The following is a 16,466-nucleotide window of genomic DNA, read 5'->3' on the forward strand; positions in this document are numbered from 1 at the left end:
TCACCCTGAGAGGTCTTCCTGAAGGGGACACAGCTCAGCTTCTCCCAGACTTAGTTCCAAGTCCCCTAGCACCCTCCGCAGACCCCAGAGCCTCAGAAAGACTCTGGCTCCATCACCCCGGCTGACTGTTTTCCAATGATCTAGTTTCTTCCAGGTACCAAAGAAGTGGCACATTGACTCCTCATTGCACAAACTGGCCAGTCTAACTACAGCGCAGTCCCAGGCCCCAGCATTTGTTTACCTGCAAAGCGACAGAGAAGCTGGCTGTGTGGGTGTCTGTGGTTTGCAAGGCATCGCATTTTGGTTTCTGTTTTATTTAAAGAAAAAAAAAAAAAAAAAAAAAGTGCCGTTCCTCGTGTTCGACCGAGCTGCGTTTCCATGAGCTCAGCAGATCTGCCTGCCGCCATGCTGAGGACATCCTGCCAGACACACACGGCCCCCGGCCCCGCGGGGACAACGGGCGACTATTTCAGGGCCCAGAAGGAAACTGGGATGCTCGCTATTGTACTGCGCCCGTGCCGCTGCCATCCTCTCAGCGCCGTGGCAAAGACCCGCTCCAGCCGTGTCAAAGACCAGCCCCTACAAAGGGCACGCGAGTGTTGTCAAACACAATCGTTGTGTTTAAATAAGTTTGCATTTTCTGTACATTTTGTCTCACCTTAGCACAAGATCCACCTCACTAAGCTCAAAAGGACTTTCAGGGTGCTGGTTACTCACGTGCAATACAAGAAAAGGTGGCGATTCTATGAAGTGAGAGTTTCCTGAGTCAGCGGGTGCAACAAGCTGCCTGCCCCGTACCACCAACCCTGCCTGCAGGGGTCCTGCGTCTCCTACACACACACTTCTTCTCATTTCACATTTTGAGGTTGACATTTACATCCCAGCAAAGGAGAAAATCGAGTCCATTTACTTTTTTGTTCCAACACACACTCAGAGCTGCCCTTCTCCACCTTCCTACAAAGCCTTCCACTTGGAGACACTTTGCTGTAATATCGCTGAGGTTGGAGCTGGATCCATTAAAATAGTCACAGTGCTGGGAGATACCGGAGAGCCCCCTCATCTCCCCGCCAGACGATGAAGCTGGAGCTCAGACCTGCAAATCCTCCGCCACATCTCCCCAAGGCACTACTTAAAGCACAGCGTGACACCGAAGCAGAACACAAACACCTGCAAGAGCCCTTCACTTAAGTGTCATCAACTGACTTCGGTTTTATTCCACTTATAAAGAAATAAACACAAACCATGGAAGAGCAACCCGACACTTTAAAATGAAATAGAATTCTCTGGTTGCTGAACTAACTCATGCCTCTTTCAAGCAAAGGTAAAAAATTCAAAAGCCAGGCACGTGAGCAGCCGCTTCCAAAGTCAAGGGGATCGTTCCCATTCACCGGATTGCTTGCGGGGAGGCACCTGCAGGATTGGGCCCAGCCGAGGAGGTGAAGCATCTGCGTTTGCAGCGTAAAGTCAAGTCAGCGGCATGAAGAGGGACAGAAACAGCCCCCTCCTCCCCACCCCATGCTAATGTCTCAGCTGGAATTGGAAACCAGGCGCGAAAGCCTATAGCAGGGATCTGAGCGCATAAACAGCCCGCAGAGGAGGTGGCTGCCCGATTCATTTATTTATTTCATTAGTGTCAACTCCTGCACCACGGCAAGGTGAGGAATCGCCGAATTTACCCCTTTGGCTTCCTACGAGGGCCAAGGCCAACCTGTGCTGTTCCTGCCCCACGAAACACAAGATGACCGGCCCATCGCAGCCCTTTTACTGAGCCCATCCTCTGGCAGTGAGCACTAATGAAGAATTCACAAGTTTCTCTTTCGGGCATCACTCTCAGGATCATCACTGCTGGGTGATACAAAGCGGCCCAAGAGGCATGTTCTGTATTGCTGTTTCTGCTGTTGGCCAGCATCTCCCCAAGGTTTGGGGGAAGCAGCAGAGCAGCTCTTCATCGCTTGCTGCCTGATGAGGGGAAGAGCTCACTGGGAGCCCAGCAGCCATAATGCTGCCCGGAGACAGCCAGAAAGCCACCCAGAGCAGGAGGTGACAGATTGAGGGACAGGCAGGAGCAGCAGAGAAAGACAGACAGACACAGAAGTCCAACTGTCCCCAAGGGAGAACAAGGTGAGGGGCACAGTGGGCTGCCCAAAGTGTGGATGTGCCGTGGGGCTGACCATACATGAAGAGCCGAGGTCCATTCCCCCCCTCCCCGCAGCCCAGAGCAGGGGTGAGAAGGGCAGCAGCGTCCCCCTCCCACCCTCCCCAAAGTCATTTCCTAGACCGTGTCACCGCCAAGCACGTAACGGCGCCGGCTCTGCCAAGCGCTCCCCACCCCACCGCCGTTGGACGGGCTGCTCCCTGCAGCAGCCTGCTGTACCTTCGGGAAGATGGGACACCAAACCCCTCTTCTGTCCTGCTGGTGGGAATGGGGAGCCCTGTGCTGGATCAAGAGCTCTTGGGGCTTGTAGGGTTGCAAGATTATTTTTTTTAATTAGTATAGGGTGCATCAAAACAAGAGGGTCTTTTGTGCCAAGACCACCATAGCCTAGAACCAGGGTTTCTTTCCTTATTATAACCGCTTCCCTTGCCTCCTGCCTTTTGGAAAAACATTTCATTAGAGCGTCGTCAACAAGGACGCTGCATCAAGCCCTACCACCCAACTACCCAAACTGTTATAGCCTTACACACTGTGACAGGGGACTCGGCCACCGGGTCTTCCAAATGAAGACAGACAGAGGGTCAGATACCAACAGCGACCATACCGCAAACTGGGAAGGGGACTTCAAACCACAAGGGACACTCCCGCCCTTCCAAAGAACATCAGCCCCAAAACACTTGTTTTCGCTTGCAATGCTACAGGACAGTCACGTTTCTGACAAAGCCCAGAGGAGGAGGAGAGAATGCCCGCAGGGAAAGGCTGGTAAGTAATTCAAAATGCAGTTATTTCCAGCCTCCTGAAGGGTTTCCTTTCTTTTCTGAAACCGAAATTTTTATTTCTCTAATCTCACACCCTGCCAGACAGGTGGTACCACCTCCCGGGTCTGGATCTCTGTGCCATGACTGCGGTGCAGGTGGGCACTGACCACCATCTCCTCCGGGATGTCAGGGCTGGTGGCAAAGCTGAAGGCAGAAACCAGCCGCTGGTGACACACGTGCCCTGAGCGCAGCCCGTTAAACAACAGCTTGACATACACCTAAGCCAGTACTTTCCAAATAATACGCAACAAACCCTTCTCCAGAAGTCAAGAGCATCCCCTGATGAACAGATGTACACAGAAGGTCACTTGCCTGACTTCACACAGAAAACTCCCTGCAAAAGCCACACCAGCACTCCAGGATTATTATTTCTAGTCCCGCGCTCCAGCCACGAGGCACCGGCGAAACCCTACTCGTCCCTCGGTGCTACTCCGCCAGCCCTGGCTATTGCTGCTGGTAGCAAATTCTTCTCGCAGGCACCGTGTGATTCTCCCTGCACTGAGCTGCGAGCCCCACAGCACCCGCGGGTTAACCACACGGAGGAGTGAAAATTATGAAAATTGTTGCTGCATGATTTAATTTCACTGGTATCTCAGAAGCAAACAGCTCCTTTCCTCACTCAGGCCTTCTGCAGCATTTTAAGCAGCAGATGCTCAGCGCTACCAAAGGAATGGTTCCTCCGGAAGGAATGAAGGAGAAAGTGGCAGGAAACATCACTTAAAAAAAAAAAAAAAAAAAGGACAAAAAAAAAAAAAGACATCATTCAGCCAAGACCCCTTAGGGAACACAACTCCTACAGCCTGCCCCGGAGTGCTGGTGAGGAGAAGCAGGTACACAAGTCTTCTGGGTGAGAGATCTCATCAGAAATCGGGAGTTTCGGGAGAGATTCTTGGCTTCCCCACAGGTTTCTTGTATGCAAAGTAAGTAACTTAATCTGTGCCCCAATTACCTTCTTAAAGTGAAGATACTGTTTTACCCATCAGCAGCAAAGGAAGCTGCATTGCTGCTTGATGCAAAGCTAAGTTTGGTGGTGAAGGTGCATCAACGCAAGTTATTTTTCTAGCTTAATGGAAAGCTCAAAATTTAAAGATAAATTCTTCCCCAGAGAATTAAAAACATTTTGGTTTGGCCTCTTTATCTCTAGTTCCAGATAATCTCTCCCTCTTCAATGAGCTCCTTCCTAGCAGTGGGAATGAAATACGAGCAAGAAGAAAAAGCAAAATAAGAAGTCAAAAAGATCTCTTTGGAGCCAATGCTGGTAATAGAAAACTAAGTGCCTCATTCTTTTCTCCGCCCAACTGTTCCACTCCTAACAATATTGGTAGTCGTTTGAGGAAAGCCCCTCAGTATTTTCACTAAATATTTCCAGTAAACACTCAACACAGCACAACATACATTCTTTTTCCTATCAATATTTCAAACGTGGGCTTCCTTAGAAAAAGACCTTCTGTGCCAAGCAGTCCTCCCCCGCATCAGCGGGCTTGGAAACATGCTGCTCTTTCCAGCAGCACCTCAGTGACGAGCAGAACAAATCCCATGGTGGTCCCCAGATGTATATACGCTGGCCATTAATCTCCTATCAATAGCTGGGTCTTTGGGTTCTTTGGACACGGCCAAGGCCGCAGAGGACTTTGCTTTAGCAGGACACAAGCCCGAGCACACTTACTGCGTGATTTAGGAGGAAGCCAGAGCATTAAAGCTAAACCAACTCAGCGCCTCCTTGCCCCACCGTGGTTCTGGTGCAGAGCTGCTCCTGAAGCCCAGCAGGACTTGGAGGCCTTTTAGAAAACCTTCATCTCGAAGGTCAGTAGATCAAATGCTCTACACCTGCTCCACAAAGAGCTCTCAAGGCTGCCACTTTTCTGCATTAAACCGTCCATGGCTGGGTAGATTTTCAAATCCAGAACTTTTAACGTGGATAGTTTTTACGTTCACTACAAGTTCGGGGTTTTCCCTCCCCTCTCCGTTTTTATTCCCACCCAAGGCGAAGCAGCCGCCCTCCGCTCTGCCTCCACATCCACGGGCAGAGCCGGCTCCTTGCCCAGCTCCAGTTTGAGGGGTAGCTCCGGACTGGGCGCGGGGTGCACCTTTGAGGATGCCTTGGGGCTGCAGAAACTGCTCAGCCCTCCACTTTTGCTTTCCCAGGGTGAAACCTGGGGTTTGCCTCCTGCTGTCAGGGCGGTGGGTGAATCAGCAAAGAGACAGCCCGGGCTCTTGGCCAGCAGTCTGCCACGCGGAGAAGGGAGAGGGACGTTTCGGTCAGTTTGAACTTGAAAAATCCATCTGCGATTTTGAATTGAGTTAAAAAAAAATAAAAATAAATGAAAATCAGAAACGGAGTTCGGGGCTCAATTTCAAACTACACACCAAAACAAGCCGTTCCCTTTTTAACCTAGCGCAATAGAGAAAAAACTATTCAACAGCCCGTAAATCCACAGAGGGCACGCACTAATTGTACCGATTCTTTTTTTTTTTTTTCCCCCCCCTTAGATGAGGGCTGTATAACATCAAACCCCAAGCAAAGCTCTCCCCTCTGCTCCCCACGGGCTGCACCCGAGACAGCGCAGACACGGGCTCCGGGCAGCACGCAGGACTCTGGAGAAAGATGATGCTCGAAGACAAGGAAATTTTATTCCTTCAAGAATTCATTACATACCACTCCCCTCTCTCCCCTTTGCTCTCCCAAAGAAAAGTATCTGCTAACAAAATTTATCTCTACCATCAGAGGAGCAGCAGGATTCCTGCCCTTAGGCAAAGAGAGAGAGATCAGAACGGGATTTCTGTGCAAACACGAACCGAATCCCAACTTCCCTCGCATGAGAGCGGCCCCATCTTCTGAGGCAGGCAGTTAAATATTGAAGGAAAGGCGTGCAGCAGCTCCGATTATGTGGAACAAAAATTAATTGAGGGCATAAGTCTCCGATTCGGCTCTCCATTTATTTTTTCCACAGCACATTATATGGGAGTGTGGGTTGCAATGCAGACACCTGCTGGGAACGCAGCCCGACCCATCTGTGACAGTGATATTACCTCTTTTTATTTGTTTTTCTGGTTAAAGCTTCCATTTTTTATCAGCCCTGCAACAGACAGATGTGTGGAGTCTTCCAAAACTGCAGCCCCCTTCCTGACATTTTAAACTACTATTTGGAGATCTGCAATTTGAAAAACGACAGCAATTTTCCCCCCCCAAACAGGCTTTAAAAAAAGACATGGGAAAAAAAACAAAGCTAATTTCCAACAGAATCTCAAAAAACACCATTGCAAGAGCCCACACCCTTCCCTTAAGATACAAATTTAAGCCCTATTCGCCTGCAGCCCAGTCTTTTTAACAGAAATCCTTCCATTGTTTAACGCCACTTACACATGTTTTGGTCCATGGAAAAAAAAAAAAAATAAAAATCCTGGAAACAGCCTTATTCTGGCACAGCAACAAGCTAGATAAGTGCCTGGATTTTCCATTTGCAGCTCCTAGGCACCTCGAGCCATGCCAACATGGGATGTTTCAGCGACAGGGCTTTTGCGAGCTCTCAGCTATTGACGGGACGCACCTTTCCCAAGGGATGTCCGCTCTCCCAGAGGTGCATCACACAGAGGTGACAGGGAGAGCGGGCATCCCACGTGCCCCCCCATACAACTACGCAGCCCCCGGTGGCTGTGCCTCTGTGCAGCACTGGGGGACACAGCATCATCCCAGGGAGTTACCATCCGATGGGACTACGTTCCTCTATTTTTAATTTTTTTCTGGTTTCTTTGCCACCAGAAGAGAGTCCTGCCTTGCTCTTCTCTTTCCAAGGCAAAGGCTTGATTCTGGCAGCTTTATGGTACCTTGGTGACAAAAGCAGCAGCCAACAAAGACACCACAACCACAATCAGATGGGACAACACATGCTGGGTTCAGGCTGCGAGATGATGCTGGTGTGCAGGAGGAGACTTGTCTCTGCACATCCACGCTGGAGTTTGCTATACCAACATTGACATCGAGAGATAACAACTACTTCCAAGCTGGACACCCAGACCACGGCACAGAGTGATCCAAGGTCAGGTCCAGCGGGACACATCAGCTTGTGCAGAAGGTAGGAGAGGTCCCCAGACTACCAGACCACGGGAGCAAGGCCATTTGCCCCCGGCAATGGGACAGATGCCACCAGCTGGGCACAGCCACCCAGGTGCCAGAGCCAAACATGCCAACCAGCTCGCCATGGCACGAAGAGGGGTTTTGGGAGACTGCTAAGAAGCGCTGCTTTGTGGTGGGCTTGAATACGACCGACAGGATTTGAAAGTGTCTGCTACACACCCGACAGGAGGAGTATCGATTCTGTGGGAGATTTAAGAGAGGATGCTCTTCCCAACAATCTGATTTATTCTTTTTTAAATAGCAGTTGTGTTTAATTATTGCTAACAAAATGCTTTCAACTCTAATGCTTATGGACATTATCGAGCACTTCTATAACCATTTCAATAATCCTCAAAAGATCTTAACAAAATAACACAAAAAGGTGCCCTCTGACCCATCCTGCATCCATCAGGGAGCCCGAACTTCTACTTAGGATGGTGTTGCCCACCTGCCTCTGCTGGGGGGGGGACCAGCGGGGTGCCCACGGGCTCTGCTGGAAGAGTAAAAAGGTGAGACTTTAGGAAAAATGAATTATCCACACTACAGTGCAAGATGTTTTGTTCCCTACCGCTCAAACACCTAGATTTATTGTCTAAGGCATGACCCTTATACCTTGGTGGACTCCTCAATGCCTTACTTATTCCACTGCTACACCACGCGCACATCACCCCTCCACTCCAAAAAATTCATCCTGCTGTCCACCTAGCCTCTGCAGGGCGAGGTCGGCCACCGGCACGCAAGAAGGGGCTCCTGAGGCTGATCTGATGCTGTCAGACCTCCAGCACAGCGGGTCAGGCTTCCCTGCAACGCTCCGACGGGCAGCACCATAACAGTTTCTGCAGGGTACCGCTACCAGCCCATCCACAACGGCAGCAAGGATCAGACACCGCTACCGCAGGGCCATCAAGACCGTTTCCCCTTGAAGCCTGCAGGAATATTATTAAGTGCATCCTCTAGAAAGTTGAACCATAATATTTCAAGAGGACAAAGGCTCCTTAAAACGCAGATCAGCAGAAATCCTGCACGGGAAGTAGGCTGCCGCCGGCGGGGCTTGGCTGAGGAAAAGCATCTCCACCAAGAGCCCCACCACCGCCTCTCGCTCCCGCCTCTGCCCAAGCACAGCTCTGGAGTAACTTGCCTTATCTTAGATGCAAACCATCAGATTGAAGCAAAATGTTTTGCTAGCTAAACGCTAACAAAACGTTAGCGCAGCTTTCTGCGGTGCCAACATCACCAGTTTCAGTCTTAAATCAGGCACTCAGAGCAGCTTGCCACTGCCTTGCTTGCGAGGCAGATTTTATGTTTCTAAAGTACCTTATTTTTAGGCGCAGTTATCAACCCGCACGTCACCATACATGCCCTACTTTCCATGTTTTCTGCATCTCCTCTTGGCCGCAGTCAGAGATGGTACGTTGGCTTGACTTGCTGCTCTGACAATACAGTTGCTCTGACATTCAGTTTCATCAAATATTTATCACTTCTTAGTTCAAAAATATGATTTTGGGTACTTCACCTTAAATTGACTATGACATGGTACCAGAATTGCTGGTTCTGCTCTCCTCCTCGTCAGTCTAGTTCTGACTTCGTTCCTGCATTTCTGGGATTACAAGTCCTGCTGCCACAAGCCAAGTAGAACCAAGGAGAACCTCGTCCATCCATGAGCACAAGGTTTAGCCATCCTTCTCCACCGTCTCCATGCGCAGGCATGCCTGGATATGCCAACAGCCAGACCTGCCCAGGGGAGAAACTCTTCCCAAAGACATCAAGATTTAAGGGCCAGAACTCAGCTGGGAAGAACGGCTGCTCTTAAGGGAGACTTTCTGGAGGGCTTCCCAGGCACAGGTACCCACCCCGCCATTCCGGATGTACCTCAGCTGAATATTTGTTCTGAGAAGCAGTTTTATTTGGATGGCGGAAAAATCAGTGTTCTGGTAGCGAAAGTCGAATTCAGGTCGCAGGGGCATGTTAAAGCCAGAAATCTGACCTGATCCTGCAGATGGTGGAGATGGTCCTTTCTGCATCCCGCCAGCAGATCTATAGCACAGCTCCCACCAGCTGCTTGGGTGGGTTAAGCACGTCTGCAAGCAAAGCCCACCCAGTACAAAGCCCCTCTTAATTTCACATACCGGATGAACCCTTGCTCAAGACCTCAGTAATAAACAGCCAAGCCCTACACAAATCCCCAGATCTCAGCTTAGCACCACGAAGCAGAGAAAATGATGGTGGCCATTACTGGAGACTTCACAGCCAGCATGGGGCTCACGTCTTCCTCAGGCTTTCTCCTCCGATGCGTATTTGGCCTTTGAGCTGCTGAGCAAGGAATCAAGCAGAATTTGTGCCTGTGGAACGCTGACAACATCCAATATTGCCACACGGAGCCACCGTAGAGCAACGCCTCATACCTGGGGCTTTCCCATACGGATCATTAGAGGTGCCATGACTACATCATAACCTCACATGGAGCGCTTGGGGCAAAACGAAGGCAACTGGCACTGATGAGCAAAACTGCGCATCTCCAGCTTTCCCTCCTAGGCTGTCCCCTCTCCGCTCTTCTAGAAACACCCAACTGCACCTCCTGCCCCTTCCAGCCCAAGGGCAAAGCCCCAAGGCGCAGCCCCTCACCCCCAGGGCAGAGGCAAGAGCTAATGAGCAAACTCCCAAGGGAGGTCTCTTGGCAACACGGGGCAAGAGAAAAGGAGGGGAAAATTGCTGCCAGCTTGTTTGTGTGCACTTAGGGTGGCATTTCCAACCCTGTAATTGTTGCATAATGAATTTAGCAATGGTGTTCAAGAGCTATGATTCATTCAGGCCAAAAAAACATGAGTCAGCCCCCAAGGAATCATGAGATGTTAAAATTATATACATTTAACTTGAGCTTGACAAATCTGAAGGAGCGGTGTCACAGCAGAGTGTCTCAGCACAACTCAAAACACCGTGCAGATATCCCCACTCCTCCTCCCAGCCAAGGCAAGACGAGAGCGGCCCCAGAGCAGCGCCCAGGTCGGCCGCTGCAAATAATTTACGCCTGCCACCTATGCCCAGCTCGGGTTATCAGCCCCAGCTCAGAAAAAGGCACCTGATGCTGCCTCTTACCTAGTGCTCACGCTGAGAGAGGTGATAAGGTCCCATCCAGCCTACAACAAGATCTTTGGGCAACCTTGCCGTGGAAATCTGGGGAGGTGAGCGCCCGGAATGCTGGTTTCATGGTGTGTGACCAGCGCAAAAGCTGGATAGAGGAGAGCAGAGGGGGCTGCGGGCAGCTGGGGGTCAGGGTGCTACAGCAAACCACAGGGATGGGGGTGGGAAAGGAGTGCAGATCTCTGCCGCGGATCGAGCAAGAAACAAGGCGGATTTATTACAGAAAAGGATGTCTAAGTTGAGAAGCGTGTGTGGATTTGCCGGGAGGTGATTCAGGGAAGACCTTGGGAAAAATACGATGTTTTCCTAGCTCTGTTGGATGATCTTGCTTAAGTCCTGCCCTGTATTCTGTGCTTACGGTGCCTGCATATATGGAAAGGAAAGTTATTTTGAAGGCAGATAGGGTGCGAATTCAAAGCAGAACAACTATTCTGGGTTAACTCCCCAGGTGGCTTCTTATTCTAGGGTGGCAGTACCTTTTTCTAGTTTAATTCACTTTAAAAATAGATTAGGCCAATGGTTCTGATCTGCAAGGCCATGGTAGCTGGCCTGCTGCTTTTAGAGCATCCTTAATTAGGGCCTGGGTATGGGGACATGGAGGGCTCCGGGATGCAGATCCCACAGCCAGAATTTGGAAACATTCTACTCACCTAAACCAGGAAAGAACCGAGGGCCTGCAGGAGGGGCGGCTGGGACACGGCTGGGGCAGGACCTGCTGCACGGCAGCTATGGGGACATACCTGGGCAGGGGGACAGCCCGTGCCACCCGCAAACCACACAGCACCAGATGAAACCCACAGCCCGCGCTTTGCACGCAAGCAAAAGCCTTCTCATAAAGCCATTTTTGTTTGAGGTTCACTTGAATTTACCATTTATCAAGCTTCCATTTAGCCTCATTAATCACAGCCTATCACGCTCTTTCAAATGCAAACATAGAAAAGGACCCAGCAACTGCACTTCTCCGTTTATCCTTCTCCTGCTGGAATTAGAGAAGGCTACGAAGCAGGAATGCCAACCCACCTGTCTCCTGCTTTTCAACCACTTTCCCATGGGATGAAGTCAGCTGACTATTCTGGAAAAAACCCGCACTGATCTCTTTCCCCGCCAGCTAGCAACGTTCAAGGATAGCAAACACGGTGCTGTGCAGGGGAAAGCACATCCCTGTGGAAGCCGAGGGGAGCGGCAGACAGGCGGCTCCCGGCAGCACCGGTACTGGCACAGGGATGCTGGCTCTGGGAGCAGGGACAGCCACGCCACCTTTGTCAAAAGCTTTGCATTTCCTACCCGGCCTTCTAGAGCCAGAGATTTCCCAGCTCACCTGATCCACATCAAATGATACACCATTTATTTGCTTTGTATGGGTATTAAGGCTTAGCCTTCCTCAAGCTATTCGTTTTTTTTCCCTTGGTGCCTCTGTGGCTGTTAACCCCAGCAGCGACACGCTTCTGTGAGACCTGCAAGGAAAACGTCCAGCAGGAAGAACCGCGTTACTCCCAGAGCGCCATTTCCCCAGCCAGCAGCGGTGCCGAGGGGTGCCACCGAGTTCAGACGCGGTCCAGCACCACCAGCTCCCACCGAGGAATGCTTTCCTGCTTTGTTGTGAGAATTATTGCACAGCGTTCACCCCCTTCACCTCCCTTCCCTCCCAAAATTTGACATTTTTTCCTGCTGCCTTTCGTCCGCACTGTTTGCTGGCGCCAAGCACAGCGCTAGCCCCCCGACGTGGGAACCATCCTGATTTTGGAGGGGAAGGTGCAGGCAGCTGGTGATTAACGTTTGCAATTAGCAGTCCCTTACGCTGCTGCAAGGCACGCTGTGCTCCGCGCTGAGCAGGACCTGGCGCGGGAGAGGGCTTTGGCTTACTCGGAGCTGGAGCCCGATTGCTCCCAGGTACCACGGCTCCCCTGCACCTCCACCCCCGCCAGCAAAGCACCCAGGCTCTGCTGCCCATCCACCTTCAAAAAAAAATATTAAAAATATAGTATCTATATATATATATTTTACTGTGTCCAGTTCTGGGCTCCCCGGTTCCAGAAGGACAGGGAACTGCTGGAGAGGGGACAGCAAAGGGCTACCAAGATGATTAGGGGACTGGAACACCTCTCTTAGGAGGAAAGGCTGAGGGATTTGGGTCTTTTTTAGTCTGGAAAAAAGATGACTGAGGGGGGATCTCATCAATGCTTATAAATACTGAAAGGGTGGGTGTCAGGAGGATGGGGCCAGGCTCTTTTCAGTGGTGCCCAGTGACAGGACAAGAGGTAACGGCACAAACTCGAACATAGGAAGTTCCACCTAAACATGGGGAGGAACTTCTTTCCTTTGAGGGTGGCAGAGCCCTGGCACAGGCTGCCCAGAGAGGTGGTGGAGTCTCCATCCCTGGAGACACTCAAACCCTCCTGGACGCATTCCTGTGCCACCTGCTCTGGGTGACCCTGCTCTGGCGGGGGGTTGGACTAGATGATCTCCAGAGTCCCTTCCAACCCCCATCATTCTGTGATTCTGTGACATACTAAGAAAAAACATCTTGGACTGCAAACATGACAGCCTACAGATGACCGTGTCCCAACCAGCAGCACTTTGGCAAGCGGCACAGCCGGTGTCAACCGGCAGCAGCTGAGATGAATGAGCAAAGGAGCACGTGGAAAGGAGATGAGGAGAGACAAGTAGATTAATAGAAGACGACAGATTTCTAGTAAGATTGCGATAAGCCTCTTTAAACTTCCCTAAAGGATGAGCCAGCTGGCAAGGCCATGCTGGGAGGTGGTGTCACTCGACTAACAGCCTTGCAAAAAGCCACCAGCTGACCCCTTTCACACATCCCCGCTCGCTCCTGTGGCTCCCAGAGCAAGGAGCGATGAACGTGCAGAGCCTGGATGCTTCTACACCAGCACTTGCCTGCAATTACAGCCCTCCTTGCAGAGACGCCGCCAGCCTGAATTAGTTTCAGCCAGCAAGCGAGCAGCGAGGTCAGGCCGACCATTAGCGCCGGCGGAGCGCACCGTCCCGCTTGCCCCGGCCCTGGCCAGCCATGCAGCACCTTTCCTTGCCCACGCCGGGGCTAATCCTGACCCACGTTCCCAGTGTCAGGCCACAAATCTGCCAGGCACGTCTGGGGAGAGGCACATCGCTCCTGAAAAGGGCTTTGCCAAAGCAAGGACGAGGACGGCAAGGTGATGAGCTGGGGCCCGGCGTCACGCTCTCACCCCCTCCCTCAACTCAGCTCTGGGATCCCCGGCAGAGCCAAGTCCTCCAAAAACATTTCATGCCAGTGAACAGTTTCACCCGCCTCAGAGGCGGAGGAGAGGGCTGTCCACAGGGGAAGACAAGCTTGAAATGTTACGTTTCTGATGCCTTTTTTTTTTTTTCCTCAATACCTTCCAAAGCTGCTGAAGGTGGATGGGATGCCACACACAGGCATGGCTAACAGACAGAGCTTACCATGCCCCCTTCCCAGTGCCACAAGAAAACCCTGTAAGTATCTGAAACTGGGGATATCACCTGGGACAGCGGAGGGTTTCAGGATGAAGACCAGCATCAATCAGTTTGTTTGATATCAAGCAAGTTTTTCTTCTTGGGCCAATTAGCTGATGATCTGATTTGCCCACTAAGGTCACTGAATCATCATTTAGCAGTTTCAAAGGAGACAAGAAGAACTGGAGGCCAGTTTGCCCCCTCCAGCTCAATGAGTGATTCAAAGCGCAGTTAATGATGGTGGCTCATAAGTATCTGGCAGAGGATTCGAGAGGGCAATTTATTGCCCCAAAAGAGACTGACCTCTTTCATGCCAAAGCAGCTCAGCCTGCGAAGATGTAGGGCCTGATTGTGCCATCTTTCTCTATGACCATTAAATACCCAAGAGCTGCCAAGCTCGAGTCAGACAGAGGTAAACGCAGAAAAGAGAAGCAGACCCAAGAACAGCTTAAGGAAGGTCACAGGGAAGACCCACCTTGTCACCAGCGGGCAAGAGACCTTTTTAAGGATGGGGATAAGAAAGGAGTAACACCCCGGGAAGACTTTTAGCACAAACCCTGCGTTTTTGTGAGTTTATATGAGATAAAAAGTGTGGCATCCCCTCATCTACAAAAGCTTCATTATTTGTCAACCTCCGGCTCCACAACCAGTAAACACTGGTTGATGTTTTTCTTCTTACTGGATGAAATGTGCCTAGAGGCAACAGGCGTTTTATAAATTATTAAACCAAGGGAAAATAAGGTTCCAACAAAGTGGCTGCAGAAGCACCAAGGGGCCGGTACAATTGGTACCAGCACGCTCACACAGAGTCATTTTTCCTGCAACGACAGACTCAACAAGAAGACATTGTTAGAAAGGGGCAGCCCGGACACGTGGTCCTGATGGCAAAGAGAAGACGCGGTATCTCTGCATTTCATCACATCCACCACAGATATCTGAAATTCAACACTTTAAACCTTATTTTTCTTATTAAATAGTCACTTATGTTTTCCAGTCAGAAGGAAAATAAGCACTTTTTTTTTTTTTTTAAACCTCATGAGGGATCTCAGGACATGAAGCAAACCCCATATAAATAATGTAATAAGAGTATTTTCAATACCATCGGCAGTTTTTGGCCCAACCCATAGCGTAGAGATTAAACAAGGAAGGGGAAAACATAAATGAAAAAGTATTCTTCACATTCAGGGTTTAATACATTACGTCTTTCACAACGAACGCGATGCCCCGCCAGACTACATTCAGTCCCAGCCAGAAGAACCCCTTCTGCCCTAACAGCGCTTGGCCCTTCCATGTGTGAAAAAGCAGTTAACAGTAACGGCGGGGCTCAGGGCACCCGGGGCAAGGAAGGCTGGGTCAAGGTGACAGCGAGGGCAGCCCAGGCAGCCGCTTCTCCCGAGGTTCCCCGAGTGTTTCTTAGGGAACACAGGAGGGCTCAAACCATTAGGGTTCCCCCCCCACCCCCCGCCCAAGATTTGTGAGCCCTCTGCTTTCCTTGGCAATTTGAGAAGCCACTTTCTCTGCTGCTCCATTGTAGCTTGAAGCACCCTCCTCCTCCTCCTCCAGCAGTTATCACAGTGCAGAAAAGATCTTTTCACGATAACTAAGCTATAAACGTGAACTTGTTGGCTCGTCAGAGTCAACTGAAAGCACCTCTACCAGCACAGACACCTCAGACCCTGGAGCTGGAGAAGAGGCTGAAGTTGGGGCTGAAGTTCTCCTGGGCTGCAAACTGAAGGAGACTCTCTCCGAGAAAGACCTTCATCTCCCACAGAAACCAGCCCTTGCAATCCTGATGCCATTTCAGGAATTACGGTTGCTTATATTTATGCTGCCTCCCGTGTATTTCTTCCCCACCCCGATCACGCCAAAAGGGAAAGCGCTTCTAAATGCAATACGGAAAAGCCACTCACAAGCACACACGAGACGTTCACATCTTCATCCTCTTGGGTTCTGCATGATGACCCAGGGTACAAACGTGTATTTAAACACCAACGCCAATCAACGGAGTAAAAACTGCCTTACAGAGCTAATTGCATCCTCATCATCAAACGCGCCCAAGATAAGATTAGCCAAATTTACTGGGGGACTCGCCGGGTGCCCGAGATGCCACCCAGGGGAAGGCAGGCAGCGGGGCTACCTGATTTCGGTGTCTCTCGCCAGCCCCAGGTCAGGGCTTGGAGTTACCCAAACTCCGCGGCGTGATTGCGGCCGCTGCCCCGGAGGCTGCGGAGACCCCGCGGAACATCCGCGGCCCCGCGGAGGGGACACACACACACACACCCGGGATCCCCGGGGGAAGGAGAAGGCCGAACCCCACCGCCCCGCCCGCTGCATCCCCCCGCACCCGGCTCCGCACTCACCCGCGGTGGCTCCGCACAGGCGCACCCGGGGCCCGCCGCCCCGGCCGGCAGCGGCGCCGCGTAAACCCCGGTCCCCGCCCGCCTCCGGCTCCGGCTCCGGCTGCGGCTCCTCCCCGAGGTGGAGCCGCGGAGGGGGCGCGGCCGCGGAAGCGCGGAGGGGGGCGCGGAGCCGGGGCGGCGCAGCCCGGCCTCTCCCGGCAGGTGGAAAAGCGCGGAGCGGGGGAGCATCCCCCGGGGGGGGGGGGGGCGCGGAGCGGCGGAACCGCCGCTCCGCGCCCCCCCCTCCCGGGGGATGCTCCCCCGCTCCGCGCCCCCCATCCGGGGGACATCGCGGAGGGTCCTCCCCCTCCCGCGGCGCAGGGTGGACCCTGGGAAAAACGAGGGTTTGTCCGCATCGGGATCGGGATGTG

General features: G+C 51.7%; 1 protein-coding gene across 1 annotated transcript in view; it reads right to left on the reverse strand.

Annotated features, from left to right (window-relative positions):
- PPP1R16B (protein phosphatase 1 regulatory subunit 16B) overlaps nt 1-16,166 on the reverse strand; it is a 66,883-nt gene extending 50,717 nt beyond the window's left edge. Inside the window, exon 1 of the mRNA XM_063350052.1 lies at nt 16,057-16,166. The gene's annotated coding sequence lies outside the window, so the exon portion shown is untranslated. The remainder of the gene's footprint in view (nt 1-16,056) is intronic.
- Between the last annotated feature and the right edge of the window lie 300 nt (nt 16,167-16,466).

The sequence above is a fragment of the Chroicocephalus ridibundus genome, chromosome 12, assembly GCF_963924245.1.
Source record: "Chroicocephalus ridibundus chromosome 12, bChrRid1.1, whole genome shotgun sequence".
Classification (NCBI taxonomy): Eukaryota; Metazoa; Chordata; class Aves; order Charadriiformes; family Laridae; genus Chroicocephalus; species Chroicocephalus ridibundus.